At 43.1% G+C, this 22,515-nt stretch overlaps 1 long non-coding RNA gene across 1 annotated transcript in view; it reads right to left on the bottom strand.

The window, feature by feature from the left end:
* Positions 1-22,515, bottom strand: part of LOC132835036 (uncharacterized) — a 428,224-nt gene that overhangs the window by 165,028 nt on the left and 240,681 nt on the right. The window contains exon 3 of the long non-coding RNA XR_009647266.1: positions 11,249-11,304. This is a non-coding gene — a long non-coding RNA (uncharacterized LOC132835036). The remainder of the gene's footprint in view (positions 1-11,248; positions 11,305-22,515) is intronic.

Here is a 22,515-nt window from a genome sequence, read left to right as displayed (position 1 = left end):
ATGATCCCATTAGCTGCAAGGACCACATCCAGCTCCCTCTTAAATATATCTAACAAACTGACCCCCAACAGCTTCCCATAGCAGAGAATTCAACAGGTTCACAATTCTTTGAATGAAGGAATTCTTCCTCATCTCAGTCCTGAATGACTTACTCCTTATTCTTAGACTGTGGAGTTCCCCAACATCGGAAACATTCTTCCCGCACCTAGCCTGTCCAGACCCATCAGGAGTTTTTCTAATTCTCTAAGATCCCCGTCATTATTCTAAACTCCAGTGAGTTACAATTTTTTTTTAATTGCATGACTTGCAGTATGTCCAGAGAAGACGGTGGTTGTGAGTTTTCAGTTTCTGCTATGTTCCACCTCACAGACAGTGGGTCAGTGTACCTCAAGACGCACACTCAATCTCAACAACCCAAGCTTGGCGAAAAAAAACCTGCAAACAGCATGCTACTACAGAAAACAGGCTCAAGAGAGGAACAGTCACTTGAATCCTAGTCAAGGACTTGACCATGAAATTTGGTAATTAGGAGGACTTTTGATGGAAGATGCTGAAAGGTTTCAGCAGGCTCTTCTGAAGGATCAGTGGTTATTCTTCAAATAATATTGAGTCTGTAACAAGCGAAGGAGGGAGATTGGAATGTCCATATGCATGTACACATGTATGAATGTATGTAACTATGTATATGACTGCTGACCCAGGTAATATTGCAGGACCAGGGTTGGAATCCTACCACAGCAGATGGTGGAATTGGAATTCAATAGAAATCTGGAATTACGAGTCTAATGATGACCATGAATCCCTTGTCGATTGTCAGAAAAATCCAGCTGACTCACTGAGGCCCTTTAGGGAAAGAATCTGTCATCCTTACCTGGGCTAGCCTACATGTGACTCCAGATCCACAGCAATGTGGTTGACTCTGAACTCCTCTCTGGGCAATTAGGGATGGGCAGTAAATGCTGATCTGGCCCATGAATGAATAATTTTTAAAAAGCCATAGACTATAAAGCACGAGAGACAACTCTCGCCATTCCTGTGGGGTTTAGAAGAATGTGAGGTGATTTCATCGAAACATATAAAACTCTGACAGGACAGGACAGATTAAATGCAGGGATGATAATTTCCCCTGGCCAGGGAGCCCAGAACAAGGAATTACAGGAATAGGGAGAGGCTAAATAGGCTGAGGCTATTTTCCCTGGAGTGCCAGAGGCTGAGGAGTGACCCTAGAGGTTGATAAAATCATGAGGGGCACGGAAAGGTAAATAGACAAGGTCTTTCCTTGGGCTGGGGGAGTCTAGAATTAGAAGGCGTAGGTTTAAGGCGAGATGGGAAAGATTTAAAAGGGATCAAAGGAACAACTTTTTCACGTGGAGGGCGATGCACATATGGAATGAGCTGCCAGAGGAAGTGGTGGAGGTTGGTACAATTACAACTTAAAAAGGTCTCTCGATGGGTATATGAATAGGAAGGGTTTAAAAGGGAGATGGGCCAAATGCTGGCAAATGGGACTAGATTTATTTAGGATATCTGGTTGGCATGGACAAGTCGGACCGAAGGGTCTGTTTCCTTGGTGTACATCTCCATGATTGTAAAGAAGTGTTTGTTGCAATGAAAATATTAATTTCATCACAAACGCTTTGTGGGTCTCCACTGGTTTCGAAAAGTAAACAGAGAAACCTATCAAATCAAAAAGAAAATAACGGACCATGGATGTGTTTTTGGTACATATCAAATCTTATTCTTATAAACAACAGGTCCACCCATGTCACGTTGTATAACTGTCTCTGCTGCAGAGGGTAGAAACAAACCATTGTCAAATAAGACTGAACAGGAATAAAAAGAAGCTGTTCAAGGTGAAAGCTTGGAAATTGACTTCTGAGACTCACCAAACCTGCCAGCAGATCCTATTTGCACTTTTAAGATTGGTACGTGCTGTTCACATGGTCAAGACTGAGCGTTTGCTGGCTTCGCACTAAACACTTCAAGTTGCTCATCAATCAGCAAAATGGGAATGTCGTCTTACACAACTACTCATCTCAATCCATCTCACCAGGCACAAAACAGAGCAGCTACAGATGAAACTGAGGAACAGGGGAAGACAGACCACAGCATCCTGACTCAACTTCCTCTGTGCCCCCTCTTCCCCTCCCCATCCACCCTTCACCAACATACACCCTCATAACCCACTTTATTCCAATCTCCGAAACGCACCAGAATTCAGAAATATCGCCTTCCTCCTGAAGGTTCACACAGGAGAGAGAAATCTGTCACCTTTTCACTCTGTGACCTGGGATTGCTAGCAGCAAATTACCATCCTCTCGCACGATAGCTCTACGGAGACAGAACTATTTCTCGTAATATTCAAACGCAAACATTAACTTCTGCAAACAGGCCGCATCTCTGAAGATCGCAAAACAATTGAAGTAGTGGGAGGGAGTGGTGCACACGATTGGTGAGGAGGAACACGTGCAATGGAAGGCATTGTACAGGATAACTGAAATAGTGTTAAGATTCTGACAGGAGGAACACAGGAGAACGCATAACGCACCATCAGTCACACCATGAATATCAAGTTAAAAATCACACAACACCAGGTTATAGCCCAACATGTTTATTTGGAAGCACTAGCTTTTGGAGCGCTGCTCCTTCACCAAAGGAAACCTCTGGATGGAAAGTATTTTTCTTAGATCCTTCCTAATCCTCTACCAGTCACCTTCATTCTGAGCTCATGATAATTGACCTCTCCACTCAGGGGAAACAGGTCGTCATTGCCTATTCTATCCAAGTCCCCTCACTATTTTCTACACTCTGATATTCATTCCTCAGCCATCTCAACTCTAAGGACCCCAGCCTAACCAATCATCCCTTGTTGTTGGGAAGACTGGTCAGCATTCTCGTAACCTCGTCTGCACTCCAAATGCATTCAGTTCCTGTCTAAAGTGTGGTACTCAGAACTGTACATTGTACTCCAGCTGGCGTTTAACTAATGCCTTTCCACTCTAGTCTCTATACCCCTATTAATGATGCTGTATACTTTATTAACAGTGCTCTTTACCTTTAATGACTTATGTATATCGTGACAATACTATGGCTTTAAGAGGTGTATTTTGTCCTGGTTTGTTTTAAGAGAGAGATTGAATGAGAGGCAGCCAGCAGACTGGAAGAACATAAACAGTGTGCAAGACCTTGGATTTTTGTTTTAAATATTAAGTTGGAACAATAGAAGCAGCCTGAATGGGTGTGGTCAAGCTCCCACAGAACCAAGGATCTTAGCTTTAGCTTTCTTGAAGTGAAAGCTGTTTTTCTCCCCTCTCTCGGTTACAGCCCTTCTTGCTACTGCAGTTACATGGGACACCATCTATTTTTTGAATCTGCCTTTCATCAAGGGTATGTTTATGGGATGTTGCTATATTAGAACAGTTAATTAGTAACAGTTACTGTATCTGTTATTCTGTTAACCTTTCCAATAGAGCCAAGTTCTTTCAATTCCTTCTTTCTTTTGTTGTATTTCAACTATAGTAGATAAATAAAGCACGCCTTGCTTTAAATCAGTAGTTTGACCAATCAAATTGCATCTGGAACATACCACCTTTAAAATAAGCAAACATTAAGAGTCTAGACTATCTTCTAAATCTGGTCCATAACTATACATATCTCTTTGCACCTGCACATCTTTTAGAATCATCACCCCATATCTAAGACTGCATCTCCATGTTCTTGGTAGCAAAAGGTGTTTGGTATACTTTCCTTTATTGGTCAGAGTATTGAGTACAGGAGTTGGGAGGTCATATTGCGGCTGTACAGGACATTGATTAGGTCATTGTTGGAATATTGCATGCAATTCTGATCTCCTTCCTATTGGAAAGATGTTGTGAAACTTGAAAGGGGTCAGAAACGACTTACAAGGATGTTACCAGGGTTGGAGGATTTGAGCTATAGGGAGAGGCTGAATAGGCTGGGGCTGTTTTCCCTGGAGCATCGGAGGCTGAGGGGTGACCTTATAGAGGTTTACAAAATCATAAGGGGCATAGATAGGGTAAATAGACAATTTTTTTGCCTAGGGTGGAAGAGTCCAGAACTAGACGGCATAGGTGAGAGGGGAAAGACGTAAAAGAGACTTAAGGGTCAACTTTTTTCATGCAAAGGGTGATTCGTGCTTGGAATAAGCTGCTAGAGAAAGTGGTGGAGGTTGGTACAATCACAATTAAAAGGCATCTGGATGGGTATATTAAGAGGAAGGGTGTGGAGGGATACGCGCCAGGTGCTGGCAGGCGGAACTAGATTGGGTTGGGATATCTGGTCGGCATGGACAAGTTGGACCGAAGGGTCTGTTTCTGTGCAGTATATCTCTATGACTCTATGACTCGCTACATGCAACTTCACCTGCCATCTTTCCACCCCTCACCCACTCCCGTGTTCTTTCGCGGTTCTACACAGTCTTCCTCACCGTTTATGATACTCCCAAGTTTTATATCATCCACAAACTTTGAAATTTCCTCCTACATACGGAGACATAAATCAATAACAGATCAAATAAAACATCCCCAAAAGACAACTGTGAAATGATCACTCTGAACCTCAGCCGAGCTACACCAGCAGGGGGCTGGTCCTGGAGAGACAGAGCGATGGAGGTATTTTGTTACAGAAAACTGAACTGACTGCTCCACTCCCAATAGAATTACACAATAGCGAGACAGAAAAGTGTTTTCACTGGAAGTTATATAGAATGTAATATAAGGGTTTGACGGGATAGACATTGAAAGGATACTGCCACTTGTGGGCCAGACTAAAACTATGTGCCACAAATAGAAGAGATTGATTTTTAAAAATCCAATTGGATTAAAGATCGTGATCAAGTGTCTTTCATCGAATAATCCCCAGCACTCCCCCCCACTCTCAGCAGCGCTGCACCCACAACCTATCTTCCCCCACCACCCACCCCTGCTTTTTATTGCTTTGATATAATGACCTGCCTCACCTTAGATAAAATTGTATTCTTCCAAAAGACATGGTCATCACAGCCAAAGCCAGCAAGCTTTCAAATAAACCTGTTGGACTATAACCTGGTGTCAGGAGACTTCTAATCTTGTGTATCCCAATCCAACGCTGGCATCTCCACATTACAGTTCAAAATTAAGATCAACAAAATAAAAGGACACTGGGGTCTGGTGGTTTATTGGTAACTGAACAAGTCAGATGTCCCCATTTGTTACACAGGCCTGCAGTCACTATAAAGGCATTTTGGGGATTGCAGACCTAGGTTTCATCTATTTCAAAGTAGGGTCACTGGCTAATGAAGAAAAAAAACTGAAATCCCTCTCATATTACCAGAAATTTCAAGTTTTGAAGATTATATTCCACAACTTGCAGCACTTTCCTGCACAAACCAATGGCTTTGTTCATTGATATCTTTCCCCAGACTGATATTTTAGTTTCAAGGTTATTAGCTTCAGGACACGCCAAGCAAATTGGCCATTGAAGGTCTATGATAAAGACAAGCTCTTAAAAATTACATCCTTGGATCAATGCACTCACATATACCCTTGCGTTCATCTCTGACTAAAGACTTGCATTTATGTAGCACCAATTTTAGAATGCCCAAATTGCTTCACAGCTGTGGGAGTGTTTGGCAAAGTGCAAAAGATCCCATGGTCCTATTCCAAAAAGGTGAGAACCCAGGTATCATTAACCATACTTATTCCTCAGCCCAGGGTTCAGCTGGTCATTAATTTCAGTGCTATCAAATAGGAGCATGATGCATGCAAATTCAATGTCACATGCAACAACTACACCGGAGAAGCACTCCATTTGTCATTAGTTGCTGATGAGCTGAAAATGTGTTGCTGGTTAAAGCGCAGCAGGTCAGGCAGCATCCAAGGAACAGGAAATTCAACGTTTCGGGCACAAGCCCTTCATCAGTTGCTGGTGGACATACTTGAAGTCAGGAAAGGCGCTACAAAATGGCAAGTGTACCTTCCCCTTCCACAGGATATATTCATAGCTGGGAGACGGAGGAGGGTACAAACACGGTTCGTATGACTTCAATTTGTCCATGAAGCAACAGTTAAAGTTCTGTCCAGTGTTGCAAAGTAGTAGTTTTCATTTTGTTTACTATGGAGAGCTGGAGATAAAGGAAAGGATGCCTGTTGCCCGTGGAAACCAACCCATACCTTTTATTTTAAAGTGTGTGGGGCTGTGTAGTGAAATTTGGCAGCTTTATCCTTCAGTCTTCAGTCTTGAGCTGTGTGGTGTCGCACAATATATCGACACATGCCACTACAGTGCAAGCTGCCAGTACAGCAGTCTGCTCCAGTAGGCAAATGAGAAAAATGCTTACCCATCAAACAATACCGCGCTGTTCAATAAACCCATTCAATAGATTGCAGAGAGATGGGGAAAGAAAGAGACAGTGAGTCTAACTGGATTGCTGTTTGAAAGAGCCAGCACAGATTTAAAGGACCAAAGAGCCTCCTGCTGTGCTGTACCCTTTGAACGAGCAGTGAACTCCTCAACATCATCCTCAGCAAACAATTAACTTGTGATGCAATTCGATGGTTGGTTCATTACTTTGAAATATCAATGTCAGTATGTGGAGATTCATACAACATGCGGTTCATTTACAAACAGGTCCTACTCCTGGATTTATGTATTACACCATTTTACTTTCACGTTATTGTAAAGGCTGATGCTTCAACACGGCAGCACAGACAACCAAAAGTGAACAAAAACCACTTCACTTCACTTCACTTCCAACAACTGCTACATTTCAGCAGAATTTAGCATGGTATATTTAAAAGGATTCAAGAATTCAGCCTTAAAGCAGCTGTGTTTACTGTCAGAAAACAACAATGCCACCCGACATGGCATTTTCCAATGCTCAGTTGTTTCATATGCAACAAACCGTCACATTTGCGATTTTATTGGAATTTCAGCCAATAATTCAAACCAAGAATCAGAGAATCACGACAGTGCAGAAAGAAGCCATTCAGCCCATCGAGTCTGCACTGACCTGCCAAAGAGAGTCCAACCTTATCCTCGTAACCCTGCATTTCCCATGGTTAATCCACCCAGCACGTATATCCCTGGACACGAGGGGCAATAAAACATGGCTAATCCACCCAGCCTGCACATCCCTGGACACTATGGGCAATTTAGCATGGCCAATCCACCTAACCTGTACATCTTTGGACTGTGGGAGGAAAGCCATGCAAACATGGGGAGAATGTGCAGACTCCATACAGTGGCCCAGGGGTTAGAATCAAACCTGGGTCCCTAGCGCTGTGAGGCAGCAATGTTAACCACTGAGCCACTGTGCTGCCTCAAGAGGTCTTCCCTGCATCCTAAATGTATGCCAAGCCCTTGGTAAGGCGCACTGGGAATCAGGTGCTTTCTCTTGGGTAAGAGACCATTCATATTCATAGATTGGACATGAGTAGACGCTGGGTTAGGAACTGGATCAAGAGTTGAACTGTCCAGGCAGGTATATGTACAGGCATCAATTTCCACTGGGGAGCCAGCTACCTAGTCCACAGTCTGGGACCCCATGCTGGACGTGATGGTTGGAGTGTTGGGGGAGGGGAGGTGTGTGGGATGGAGGCAGGCAGGGAGGTTAAGAATCTTACCCAGTGCCCTCTCAGACCAAGGTAAAAACAATGACTGCAGATGCTGGAAACCAGATTCTGGATCAGTGGTGCTGGAAGAGCACAGCAGTTCAGGCAGCATCCAAAGTGCAGCGAAATCAACGTTTCGGGCAAAAGCCCTTCATCAGGAATAAAGGCAGTGAGCCTGAAGCATATCTCTCCACGCTTCAGGCTCACTGCCTTTAATCCTGAAGGGCTTTTGCCCGAAACGTCGATTTCGCTGCACTTTGGATGCTGCCTGAACTGCTGTGCTCTTCCAGCACCACTGATCCAGAACCTCTCAGACCAAAGCCTCTGGCAGTATCCTATGTGACCATCTGTGGCTTGAAGAGGTGGTTTTGTCTTGGTTTCTTGGAGAGAGAGATTGGGACAGGACAGGTTAAGAGCAGTGTAATAGAAGGTAAACAACTTGTGAGGCTTAGGACTTTGTTAAAAAAGGGTTGGAACAATAGAAGCAGCCTGAGTGGGTGGGGTGAAGCATTCTCAGATACAGGATTTGAGTTTAGCTTTCAGCGATTGTTGCTGGGGTCTCAGCAGGATTAGAAGACAGTCAGTCAATCTCTCTCAGCTGTTACACTCACTCTCTCTGGGGAGCTGTTGTATGTCGCATTTTCTTGCTGATCGTCTTAGATGCAATCCTATCGGTTTTCGAAATTTGCCTTTTGCCAAGGGTGCATTTATGGGATGTTACTATATTGGAACTGTTACTGTTCAGTATTATTCTGTTAAGTTATCTAGTTGAGTTCTGGTATTCTAAGTTCCGCTTTTTTTATTGTATTTTAACTATAGTGTTTGAACAAATTGTGTTTTGCTTAACATCAAGTAGTTTGACCAATTGAATTGCATCTGGAACACAGTACTTTGTTTTTACCTTTGAAATAGGCTACCTTCTTAATACGTTTTGAGGGGGTCTGATCTGGTCCATAACATCTGGTCCTGTATTCTGGTCACTGGCGAGCACTGCAGCATTAAATTGAGACTCATGCGCAAGAATAGATTCCCTGGCCACAGAGGAACAGGCCATTTGACCCAATACATCCACACCGATCCTCTGAAGAGTATCCCACCCAGACCCATCCCCGTACCTTGTCCCTGTAACCTGGTAGCTAACCGACCTAGCCTACACATCCCTGGGCATTACGGTGCAATTTACCAGGGCCCATCCAACCTACCTGTACATCTTTGGGCTGAGATGAAACCAGTGCACCCAGAGGAAACCCACGCAGACACGGGGATAACATGAAAACTCCACACAGACAGTCACCCGAGGGTGGAATCGAACCTTGGTCCCTGGTGCTGCGAGGCAGCAGTGCTAACCACTGAGCCACCGTGCTGTCCTGAGTCTGCTAGATGGCTCATTTGTCAAGGTGTCTTGCCTCTGAGGCTGATTTATTTTCAGATTTTCAGTCCAAAACTGAGGACAGACAATGGCAAGAATGAATGGAAAGGTATCTTGAACAATTATACCAAAGCAGAGTTGCCACATCATTGTCTGAATTTGCAACTTCTGTTGCCTGGCAATCGCAAACTCATTATCAGAAAGCTGCTGTGACATTTTCAGTTCTGTTGGCCACTCGGGTGTTTTATTTTATATAAACAAGACCTCCTTTCCAAGTGAGTGCTTAAAGGGCAGATGGATCACGTACATGACACAGCTCTGTCACCATGCCAACAGACTTGCACTGTGCACACCGAGTGCAGAGATTACAACCACAGCCTGAATGCACCAGCCAACATCACGAGCAAAACAGCAGCCTCATGGCTTCCTCCTGCGACAGCTGGATGGATGACACTGATCGCATGTGTCACTGGAGGGGTTGTGAAGTGACCTCCCACCTCCAACTACCTTCAGATTCCTGCCAACAGTCATCAGTCACATCCAACCTAATCATTTCTCTCCTTTTCACAGCCAACCGAAAACTCACTCACTGGCCTGGATTTTATGGTCAGTGTCGAAACAAGGGAACTCACAGTGGAGTTCCCAACAAACATCCAGCAGCCTCCGAGTTGCCTTGTCTTCTGCGGCAGTTTAAATCTGATACCATACAAAGAGTCTTCATACAAAACAACAATGATACCAGAAAGGAGGCAGATAACCTGCAGGTGGTATGGTGGCACAGTGGTTAGCTCAGTGCTGCTTCACAGCGGCAGGGGCCCTGGTTCAATTCCATCCTCAGGCAACTGTCCATGCAGAGTTTGCACATTCTCCCAGTGTCTGTGTAGGTTTCCTCTGGGTGCTCCAGTTTTCTCCCACACCCGAAGATGTGCAAGTTAGGTGGATGGGCCATGATAAACTGCCCCATAGTTTCCAGGGATGTGCAGGATTAGCTGTTGGAAATGGTGGATCTGGGTGGGATGCTCTTCAAAGGTATGGTTTGGACTCAATGGGCTGAATGACCTGCTTCCATATTGCAAGGATTGTGTGATTCTAACAAATCAAAGTATTTACAAACAGCAAACCATGAGGTTTGAGATGCTTAAAAACTTGCAATTTAATTTAAGCTTTCAGATAACAAAATAACTGTATCATCACATTGAGAGAAGCTAACCAAAGACAAACAGCCTTTTAAAATTAATATGATTTTTGTCACAGGAATTTTACCATTATGATTTAGTAAACCTGGCACAAATATAATATTACCTTTTCAGGACCAGTGAGGGTGATTGGTAGTAATTGTGAATTTAATAATCCATTTTATAACAGTTACACCTCATTTAACAAGGTGCAAAGCAAGATATACTTTACAGCAAGACTTACAGCATTAAATGGAAATTCTGATTAATTCAGTGAAGAGAGATCGAAGCAATGCACCAGTGCATCCTGCGAAGAAACGTAGGAACAATACTGCATTTCCAAATTGTTCCATAGGCTGCTGCAGTTGCCATTTTTCAGGGAGTCACAGCATTGAATTTTGAACGTTTCTCTGCCATTACCATTGCAAAATTAAACAACCAACTTATTATCACTTCTGACTTGCACCTAATTTGTTTACTGACCCAAAAAAACCCAAACATTTGGTTTGCCCATCATATAAATTTCAACAGGTGACGTTTTCACAAATATCTTCCTTTAAAAGACAGTCTGACACCCTCATGGCGTTCTTTTTGTTGGGGCGGGGGGGGGGGGGGGAAGATAGGGGATTATTAGCTGCCGTGACCCCAAGATTAAACGTTAACTCCTGAAGATGCTTGGATGCTCTGGAGAGTTGGTAACCTGAAACCAACAAATCAATGATCGCTTATAACCTGTCCTCGACTAAAAGTACTCTCGTAGCAAATCATCCCATTCAGTTATGGACTTTTATATTCAATGATTTATATTCCTAGGAAAATGATGGGCCTTATGGTAGCATTATCATTGACTATTAATCCAAATGATGTTCTGTGGTCTGGATGGGGTACTCTATGGAGAGTCAGGATGGACCCATTGGCCTGAATGGCCTGTTTCTGCACTGTAGGGATTCAAAGAGTACTCACACAGAACTCAACTGCCTCCTACCAAAGTGTACGTGCCATCAGATTGGGTTGACCTGAATACCACATCAATATTATTCCAAAGCATCCCGACAAGACTGTAGTGTTGGAATCGAAATGCAAATAGGACTTACCACTTACAGAAAACAGTGCTTCCTGCTTACTCTTCCTCCTTTATCTTGACGATTTCCTAAGGACAAGAAAACACAAATCCTTGAAACTAGAATTTTAAAAGATTCATGTTGAATTTTCTTTGTCGTTGCTTCAGATATGAATTCAGCATCCCCAGTATCATACCTCTAGGAGAAATACACCCGTTTGACACAATCCTCTAAAGAAACCCTGTTGAATGTTGAGCTTACTGCGTGGTAGCCTTCCTGCCACTTGCACTGGATCTGCTATTCCCCAGCACCTTCCAAGGCCACCAACACGATCTTTAACCAGCAGCAACAAGAAAGCAGCTCCTCACAGCAATTGATGCAAGTCTCACGGACTCTACGAGACTCCAGGCCACGGTTGGGCTTGGGTGCTTGCATCTGTGGTTCTGAACACCTTGAAGACGAGAAGACTTAGGCTTCAAGATCTGGATGTTTTGCTTACCTTTTATCTCTGCTGTTTTTTTTCAAAAACCCTGATCTTATAACCAAGATGGCACCAGACAATAGCGACTTTGTACATTTTTCACTGTACTCATGTATTCCAATTAAGCACATGTGACAACAGAATCTAATTCTAATTCTATATAAACGCATGACTTGCTTTTCTTTACTGATGGCTAACCACTGTCAGTGGATCATACAATGACAAATGTACCACGGGTAGTTAGCCAGTATAAAAATCAGTGAACAGGACATCAAGAGAAAAGGTTCGAGCTCTTACTTAAATCCTGAAGGAACAGCGTTTCTGTACTAAACCAACAATCTTACCGAGGGTTTGATTCTGAACATTCAGTCCTCAGAGATTTCTCTTCAGCTCTTACTCAGAGGCTTAGGAAACTGAAACACACAGATAAGAGAAGATTCAGTGGCCAGCGGTGAACCACAAGGATCGGAGCTAGGGCCACTACTATTCACCATTTATATAAAGGACTTGGATGTGAACGTAGGAGGTACGGTTGGTAAGTTTGCAGATGACACCAAAATTGGAGGTGTAGGGGACAACGAAGAAGGTTGCCTCAGAGTACAATAGACAAAGTCTCTTCCCTGGGGCGGGGGAGTCCAGAACTAGAGGGCATAGGATTAGGGTGAGAGGAGAAAGATATAAAAGAGACCTAAGAGGCAACATTTCATTCAAAGCGTGGTGCATGTATGGAATTAGAGGAAGTGGTGGAGGCTGAGACAATTACAACATTTTAAAGGCATCTGGATGACTATGTGAATAGGAAGGGTTTGGAGGGATATGGGCCAAATGCTGGCAAATGGGAGTAGATTAATTTAGGATATCTGGTCGGCATGGAAGAGTCGGACCAAAGGGTCTGTTTCAGCGCTGCACCTCTCTGTGACTCAATCAAAGGGCGACCTGATTTCACGTGGTTTGATTTCACTTGAACCGCTCAACATCATGAATGACTTTGATAGAGAGAGTAAGGAAATTAGATTAAATCAGATTCCCTACAGTGTGGAAACAGGCCCAAGTAGTGCACACTGAATTTCCAAACAGCAATCCACCCAGACCCATCTCCCTCTCACTAATACACCTAGCACTATGGGCAATTTAGCTGTGCTAAGACGACTCAGAGGTGACACGAGGAGTTAAAAAAAACAATGAAACAGTGAGGTACATACTGGAATGCACAGCTTGAAAGGATGATGGGAGCAGATTCATGAATAACCCTCAAAAGGGAACTGGATAAGTATCCAATAGGAACAATCTGAAGGATGAGGAGAACAGGCTTTGTGGTTCAGTGGTTAGCACTGCTCCCTCATGGTACCAGTACCAGGTTCAATTCCACACTTGGGCAACAGTCTGGGTGGAGTTTGCACATTCTTCCCGTGTTTGCGTGGGTTTCCTCCGGGTACTCTGGCTTCTTCCCACAGTCCAGAGAGGTGTAGATTAGGAGGACTGGCCATGGGAAATCGTCCATTGTATCCAGAAAAATGTTGGTTTGATGGATTAGCCATGGGAAATGTAGGGTTACAGGGATGGGGTGGGGGTGGTGGGGTCTGGGTGGGATGTTCTGTGGACCTGATGGGCCAATTGGCCTGTTTCCATGCTGTCGGGATTGTATGATTGAGTACGGACACAAATGGGCCAAAGGGCCTCGACAGTTGTTCAGAGAAATCACTCTATGACTCCGTACTACAAATCTCAAGATACAATAGTAAAAACTCACATTGACTAAGGTATCCTTCACAAAGCTGCTCCCTGAGTAGCTGCTGATTTAACTATAAAACTACACAGATATTATAATTAAACTATTAAACAGTACTGTTGTTTTTTATAACAATTTTTTTTTCATGCACTACTCCTAAATCAGAAAAACCCACTCAAGTGCCTCTGAAATAGAATACACTTCAATTTTTCACTAAAATGGGGGTGAATAACAATTTACATTTCACTGAATATTTACATAGTGCTGAAAATAACTTATGCCCCCTAAAAAGGATGACTCTTCCTGAAAAGCAGCCCCCAAATTGAGTTATCCGATGGACAGTCACTTGCTTCTGTTTGCAGCAACAGTCCTGTTCAGTTTCTGGTCAATGATTATCCCTCTCTATCAACATCCTGAGGGGTTTAGTGTTGGGCATCAAAGGGCAATGGCTACATTTTAGCTTTCGGGGCTTGCTCAGCACTGGTGTGGTGTAAACATCACTTGCCACATGTCAGCTTAGGCCCAAATGTTGTCCAGGTCTTGCTGCACATGAGCATGGAACTCTTCAGTATCTGAGGAGTTGCAATAGTGTAGGTCAACACAATATTGAGGGCCAAAGGGCCTGTACTATCCTAATTTCTAAATGGCACTGAACATTGTGCAATCGGCTGAATATTTACACTTAATCTTATGATAGAGAGGCGTTCATCCATGAAACAGTTAGAGGTGGTTGGGCTTAGGGCACTATCCTGAGGAACTCCTGCAGAGATGTCCTGGAGTTGAGGTGACTGACCTCCAACAAGCACCAGAGCAAATACGATAACAACACAGAACATCACAGCGCAGTTCGACCCTCGATGTTGCGCCGACCTGATCCGCAAAGCCAGTCTAAAGCCCATCTAACCTGCACTACTCCATTATCATCCATACGTTTATGGCCTCTGTCTGTGACATCAATGTACGTGAATTCAGCAGGTAAAGTTAAATAAAGGTTACCTCAACTATTCATCAGGAAAAAAACAGTACAGTACAGCAGATGGCTGGAGCTTAGCAATTGAGGCCTCTGCATAAACCAAACCCATCAACATGAAAACATGAGTGCAAACCATCTGTGAGGAGCTGTGCTGGCACATACAAAGCTAACAACTCATATTAGGAATTACGTTCTAAATGATGTGCTGAAATATACCCTGGTCGCATATAAAATCCGAGCATAGAAGGCCATTCAGCCAAGCTGCTGCAGCTGGGTGTTTTTCTTGATTGAGGGCCTACACAAAACATCGCCCTCCTGTGCTCTTTCCCCACTGAGCTGAAACTTTCTCCCAGACACAGAATGTATTCAATTGCTGACTGAGGAATCTGCTTCCATCACCTCCCTCAGTCAGTGAGTTCAAGGTCATGTAATTGATGACGAAGTATAGAAGGAACTCAGAGTTAAGTCATTGACTCATTAAGTCATAGAGATGAACAGCATGGAAACAGACCCTTCAGTCCAACTCATCCATACTGACTAGCTATCACAACCTAAGCTAGTCCCACCTGCCAGCATTTGGCCCATATGCCTCCACTCCCTTCCTATTCATATACCCATCAGGTGCCTTTTAAACGTTGTAATTACCAGCCTCTACCACTTCCTCTGGCAGCTCATTCCAAACACATACCACCCTCTGCGTGAAAAAGTTGCCCCTCAGGTCCCTTTTAATTTTTTTTCCCCTCTCTCCCAAAGCCTATGCGCTCTAGTTCTGGACTCCTCCACCCCACAAAAAAGGCCTTGTCTATTTACCTTATCCTTGCCCCTCATAATTTTACAAACCTCTATAAGGTCACCCCTCAGCCTCCAATGCTCCAGGGAAAACAGCCCCAGCCTATTCGGCCTCTCCCTATAGCTCAAATCCTCCAACCCTGACAACATCCTTGTAAATCTTTTCTGAACCCTTTCAAGTTTCACAACATCTTTCCAAAACCTGAAATGCAGACAAACATAGCCTAACCAGCGTCCTGTACAGCCGCAACATGACCTCCCAACTCCTGTACTCAATACTCTGACCAATAAAGGAAAGCATACCAAACACCTCCTTCACTATCCTATCTGTCTGTGACTTCACTTTCAAGGAGCTATGAACCTGAACTCCAAGGTCTCTTTGTTAAGCAACACTCCCTAGAACCTTACTATTAAGCGTACAAGCCTGCCCTGATTTGTTTTTCCAAAAAGCAGCACCTCACATTTATCTAAATTAAACTCATTCTGCCACTCCTCAGCCTATTGGCCCATCTGATCAAGATCCCGTTGTACTCTGAGGTAAACTTCTGTGTTATCCACTACACCTCCAATTTTGGTGTCATCTGCAAACTTACTAACTCTACCTCCTACAGTCACATCTAAATCATTTTTTATAAATGACGAAAAGCAGTGGACCCAGTACTGATCCTTGTGGCACTCCATTGGTCACAGGCCTCCAGTCTGAAAAGCAACCCTCCACCACCACCCTCTGTCTTCTACCTTTGAGCCACCTCTGTACCCAAATGGCTAGTTTTCCCTCTATTCCACATGATCTAATCTTGCTAATCAGTCTAACATGAAGAATCTTGTCAAACGCCTTGCTCTAATGATTCTTGAGAAGGTATGGTAAGCTGGGTCCGAACTACTGCAGTCTATTTGGTGTAGGTAATGGCAGTGCTGTTAGGGGGAAAGTACTAGGATTTTGACCCAGCTACAGAGAAAGAATGGTGATGTATCTCCAAATCAATGTGGCTTGGAATGGAACTTGTGTGAGTGGTGTTCCAACATATCTGCTGCCCTTTTCCTTCTAGTTAGCAGTGGTCTTGGGTTTGGAAGGTGCTGTCTGTGTGAATTCCTGCCTTGTAGAATTCTTGTAGACGCTACACACAAAAAGGCACACACGGTTATTGGAATGGACGGGAATGCGGTATTCAAAACATGAGCAGATCAGTCTTGACCTTATTGAAAGGTGAAATAGGCACTGGGGTCAAACAGGCTGCTCCTGCTCTAATGTTTGCATGTTCTTAAATACAGCACAGCAGTGATACAGAATGTACAGTGTAATTCAACAATGGAGTGAAGTTGTAGAGCTAAGAGATAGTCCACTCAGCTGAAATATTTGAGAGCAATAACGCTAATGAGAGACACAGGAATATAAATGTCAGTCCTTTTCCAGCAAATACTTAATACACACACTGCAGTAAAGACTTATATTTACATAATGCTCATATTATAGCTCTCAAATCATTTCACACACAGTATATTGTAGTTAGCTTCATTTAACCAGTATTGTCTAACTCGCTCAGCTGGCTGGCAACACTCTAAAGCAAATACAGACATTGGCAGAGAAAGATGGATTGCAAAGCCCTACAGGACTCTGCTGCTGCAGACAATACAAACCTCAGCAAAGGCAAAATAGGACTTCAAGTGTGAAGACTGAATGTAGTGTGAATGGGTCCAATGAGCTTCAACTAACCTTGACATTAAAAGGTTCAAGTTATAAAAACACAGCTACAACTGACTTCATAGAACCATTCAGTTGTTTACACCATTCCCGGAACCTTACAAGAACAACCGAGTTTACCCCAATCTCCCATCTTTCCCTGCAGCCCTGCATACTTTTCCCTCTTAAATGTCTCCACTGCACCTGCCTCCACCACACTCTCAGGCACTCCTAAACACTTAATGCATGAACAGGTTTACCTCCTGTTGTCTCTAGCTTTGTTGCCAATTGCTTTAAATCCATTATCCCGGCTCTCAAATCTTCCCACAATGCTGCAGATTTGGTTTTAACAATAAAACAGAATTCATCGATACCCCACACCATTCCTTCACAACAACTGAAAACCCAGTGGCTTTTTCTTCCAATCTGCTGGCTTGATTGAACTCCTTCTTCACAGCTTTAGTCATGCCAGCTGGGAAATCTTTTTTCCGAAACACACTCAGAACTGAGGGTTTATGCTGCAGAATTTGAACCAAACACTTCTGGTCTGGAGGTTTTACAAACTTCACTCTTTCACAGAGGTAACGTTTTTTTAAAAAATATTCCAAACATCTCCTTTCCTCAGAGACACTGTATTACATCTGGCTTCAGTCAGGTCTCCTTCAAAGTGAATGATAAAGCTTTTAAACTAATTTTATTTTTCATAAAAAGCATGCACATGCTCGAAGCTAATGGCTGAACGTTTTCCCTCTAATGCTGCAAACCTCACAGTATAAACAAACTTCCATTAACACTCCAAGAGCTGTCATCCACTCTCTGACACATACTGGCTTTAAATCCTGGTTGTTTAAAGAATGACCTATTAATTTTTAAACTCCTTCACAAAAATAGACCAATCACTAATTTGAAATGCAAACGGCTTTAAAAATTTAGCATGTAAACCTCAGACCTTTCATTACACCAATATTTCACTTAATAAAGTGTAAATTCTCATTTATTGCCTATCTCACAACCACAATTAATTTCAAGCTTTGTATAATTTAAACGAAGTAAAGTGCAATGATGTTTGGATAGTAAATGAGAATCTCCCCTGGAGAATCAAATGTTTTCTTTTTAAAACTGACCCTCAACTAAGTACTGTATTCACCAAAACGTGAAGCTCTGTGAAACAGAAATAATTTGTATTTCACTCATCGTGTCATCCAAGTGCTCTTCCTCCAGATCTTCCCACAATACTGAGCCTCTGATTCTGAACAGGATCTCCATTTGGCGCTACTGTATGGGGCAAGCAACTTAAGTAAGATGTCTGAATTTAATGAAGGTATTTACAATGCAGAGTGGGTGCAAAGTCGACAAAGGAATTTCAACACAGTTGAGTGTGAGGCGATATATTTCAGTAGGAAGAGCAAAATGCCAAATACTGCACTTGTAATAAGCAGCTAGATGGAATCACCTCCTGACTCCTCAAAGCCTGCCCACCATCTACAAGGCACAAGTCAGGAAGCTAATGGAATACCACTAATTTGACTGGATGACTGCTGCTCCAATGACATTCAAGAAGCCTGACACCATCCAAGGACAAAGCATCCCACTTGATCAGCACCATATGCACAAGCATCCATTCTCTCCATCACCAATGCTCAGTAGCAGCAGTGTGTACTATCTATAGGATGGACTGCAGAAATTCAGCAAGGCTCCTTCAACAGCATCCTCCAAACCCACTACCACTTAAACCGATGCATGGTAACATGACTTCCTGAGAGTTTGCCTCCAAGTCACATACTTGGAAATAAACTGCCACTCTTTCAGTGTTGCTGGGTCAATATCTTGGACCTCCCTGCCTTATGTCAGTATGGTTGTTCCTATAGGAGAAAGCAAGGACTGCAGATGCTGGAGATCAGAACTGAAAATGTGTTGCTGGAAAAGCGCAGGTCAGGCAGCATCCAAGGAGCAGGAGAGTTGACGTTTCGGGCATGAGCCCTTCTTCAGGATGCTCCAACCATGCTCCTTGGATGCTGCCTGACCTGCTGTGCTTTTCTAGCAACACATTTTCAGCATGGTTGTTCCTATACCAAGGGGACAGCAGGGATTCAAGAACTCTCAATTCTGAGTGTGTTTTGGAAAAGAGACTTCACAGCCCTTATGACTGAAGCAGTGAAGAAGCAGTTCAATTCCAGCCAGCAGATTGGAAGGAAAAGTCATTGGGTTTTCAGCTCACCACTCCCCCTAGGAAGGGTCACTCGACCTGAAACGGCAACTCTGATTGACTCCCCACAAATGATGCCAGGCTTACTGAGCTGTTCCAGCAATTTCTGTTTTTGTCACCACCTCCTCCTCAAGGGTAATTAGGGATGGTCATTCCCAGCCAGCCACACCCACATCCTCTGAATGGTTGGTAAGGAGAATATGGTGAGAATGTAGAACCTCATACCACCCCTGTGGTGAATAACATAGCAGCATTTTAAAAGAGAAGCTAAATAAACACCAGGGAGAAAGGAATTGAAGACAAAGTTAGATGAAGAGGGATGGGTGAAATCTAGTGTGACAGAAATGCAAGCATGAATCTAAAGTCTAAATAGCCCATGGCTCCACGATATGTAACTTAATCAAATTCCAATTTGCACAGATTTACAGGCTGCCCGAGGCTTCCACATACATCCTGTTAGTAGGCACACATTGCTCAAATACATAAAGGAAGGATTGCTTTCTGTCTGTGTGGGACAAAAATCAAACCAGGGCCACTGGGGGCTTGTACGCACCAATGTAGCACTCTGGAGTTGGCTCCTGGTTAATTTTCAGAGCAGGGTTGTGTCTTTGATGCTGGGAAGCAGGATCCTACCCCACGCTGGGGCTTACGAGGTGCACATGCTGGCTTCATCTGCTGATGCCTTTTGCTCAACCATAGCACACAGAATGCCTTCCCCTTTGAGTTTCAGAAGCTGCATGCAAAGAAGCCGCTTGAAAAGATCAGCTCGTTGCTGTGTGTAGCCTAGTATCTCAGCATCCAAATACCTCACTGTGCTCAGGACGTAATTCGCTTCTGAGCCGCAACCAATGGTCCTCTCATATTAAACTTAATCTTTCTCTGCACCTTGTCAGGACCTGTAACACTATATACTGCATTTTTTTCTATTACCCTGATGTACCTACGTAAGGTATAATTTACCTGGCTAGCACAATAACTTTTCATTGTATCTCAGTACATGTGATATTAATAAATCAAATCTAGGCTACTGAACTGTTTCTATAAGAATCTATTGATACAGATCTTGACCCCTGAATGTTGCTTCATTAACCAAGTGCTCTCCTGAGGTGCACTTATAATACCTGAAGACAAACCAGTTTCATTAAAACTGATTATTACACTGGCCTTATACGATGTGGATTTGGTGACAGCTCCATTGGTCAAAAAGGACTAATGTAGTTACAAAGCAAAGGATATTCAGGAGCAATCCACAACTTATTTTGGTGAAATGCCAAAATAACAGCATGTATTTTACCAACTAAATTTTGATTGCTCACAGACAGAATCGCAAAACACATTTAATCTACCCAAGAAAACTACATTGCTTCCACGTGTAGTGATGCAAGCTGTGTGATCCATATTTATTTTTATGTCATTTTTATTTTTTGATTTCAGACTTTTCTAAAATTTCACTTCATGGCATGTAGATTTTCTGAATGTCTGAAGGGGTTCATTGGGTCAACATGTAAGTATTTTTGCTGCTAAGGTGATTTATTTTAAAACAAGTCATATCCCAGCAAAAGATCCAGAGCAGATTGTTTGCTTAAAACCCTGAAGGGATTCTTTGAAGTTGAGAAAATTTAGGCTTGAGGAAGAGGCCATCAGATTCTCAAGACTGGGAGTTGAAGCCACTGTTAATTTAAGACCAAATTTTAGGCACTAATGACCTTTTTTGGGCACTAATGAGATTTTTTAATCATGTGTTTTGAAATCTTCAAGTGTGAAGTATATGTGCATAATATACTTCTGCTGAATTATTAAAACCAAATTTGAAACACTGCCTGCTTGTTTCAGTGAACGGCCACCTCACTGAAACCTAAACAAAAATCTACAAAGCTAGATTTTATTTTGGGATTTGACTTGTTAATAACATTTTTGAACACAGGATCTAAACAGTTTTATAGTTAAATGTGTTTGAATATCTCAATTTAGGTAACAGAAAAAGTCATTTATTTCAACCCAAAGTCTATCATTTTGTGAGGGGTCACATAATGCTCAGCATTATGTTCCTTTCGTCCTTGTTGCTTCTGAGAAAGAGAGAATGTTGTTTAGAACTGTTAAAAATAGGTTACCTTAGAGTAAGGCGGTTAATGAAGTCCCATACAAATGATGCCCCAGTAAAAGATCCAGACCAGAATTACTTGGTTAATATCCTGAAGGGATTAGTTGAGGCTGAGAAAATTTAGGCTCCAGGAAGACGCAGTCAGATTCTCAAGACTGGGAGTTGAAGCCATTGTTAATTTAAGACCAAAAGGCATGATGCAGAAAGAAACTTCCCCAGATAGATAAACTATTAAAGAGCTTGCTTGGGAACCTCCATGCAGGGGAAACAGATAAGTGTGGCTTTGAAACTTGGCCTTGCATTGAATCTCATACACCCATCACATACACTTGCTAGCCAACACCGGCTCCCAGTCTGGCGAGGGGTCACTATTAAAATTTACTACGAGGTGTTTCATACCTGCACCTTTCCCTATTTCCCAATACCCTTTGGCCCTGTATCTCTCAAAAGACCTCAACTATCTTTCAACTGCGGTCTCTGGTAGCCACATTTTCACTGTTCTATTAATGGTGGCCAATGCATTCAGCTAATAATCACCAAGATCCTACAACATTGGTGGGCGGCACGGTGGCTAGCACGGCTGTCTCACAGCGCCCGAGACCCGGGTTCAATTCCCGACTCAGGCGACTGACTGTGTGGAGTTTGCACGTTCTCCCCGTGTCTGCATGGGTTTCCACTGGGTGCTCCGGTTTCCTCCCACAGTCCAAAGATGTGCGGGTCAGGTGAATTGGCCATGTTAAATTGCCTGTAGTGTTAGGTAAGGGGTAAATGTAGGGGTATGGGTGGGTTGCAGGTCGGTGTGGACTTGTTGGGCCGAAGGGCCTGTTTCCACACTGTAAGTAATCTAATCTAATCTAAAAAAAAGTTGTCTGCAAACCACCTTTGCCTTTCTACCTCTCTCTCCCTCCCTCTCTTTCTGCACTGTACAGCCTGTCTTTGGTCACCAATGTTAATACGTCTCTGATTGGCCACGCTCCCATGGAGCACCTTGAGGCACTTTACTAGAATAAAAGACATGTTACTGATTAGAAATAGATACAGGAGCCACCATCACACTCTGCCACATTCAAATTTCAGGCATTGATACATTAACAGATCTATTTTGTATATTGAAACATCACAAGTAGGAGGAGAGCACTCATCTCTTTGAACCTACTCAATCATTTAATACGGTCAAGGCTGATCACCCGACTGTTCCTGCTTTCTCCCATTATCCTTTGATGTCTTTAGCTCCAAGACTTATATCCACCTCCTTCTTGAAAACATTCAATGCTTTGGTTTTCTTGGGCAAAGAATTTCACAGGATCACCACTTTCTGGGTGACAAAATACCCCTGCATC

The sequence above is a fragment of the Hemiscyllium ocellatum genome, chromosome 43 (genome assembly GCF_020745735.1).
Source record: "Hemiscyllium ocellatum isolate sHemOce1 chromosome 43, sHemOce1.pat.X.cur, whole genome shotgun sequence".
NCBI classification, from domain to species: domain Eukaryota; kingdom Metazoa; phylum Chordata; class Chondrichthyes; order Orectolobiformes; family Hemiscylliidae; genus Hemiscyllium; species Hemiscyllium ocellatum.
Note: the sequence above shows the minus strand (reverse complement) of the source record. Positions and strands in the feature narration are given on the sequence as shown.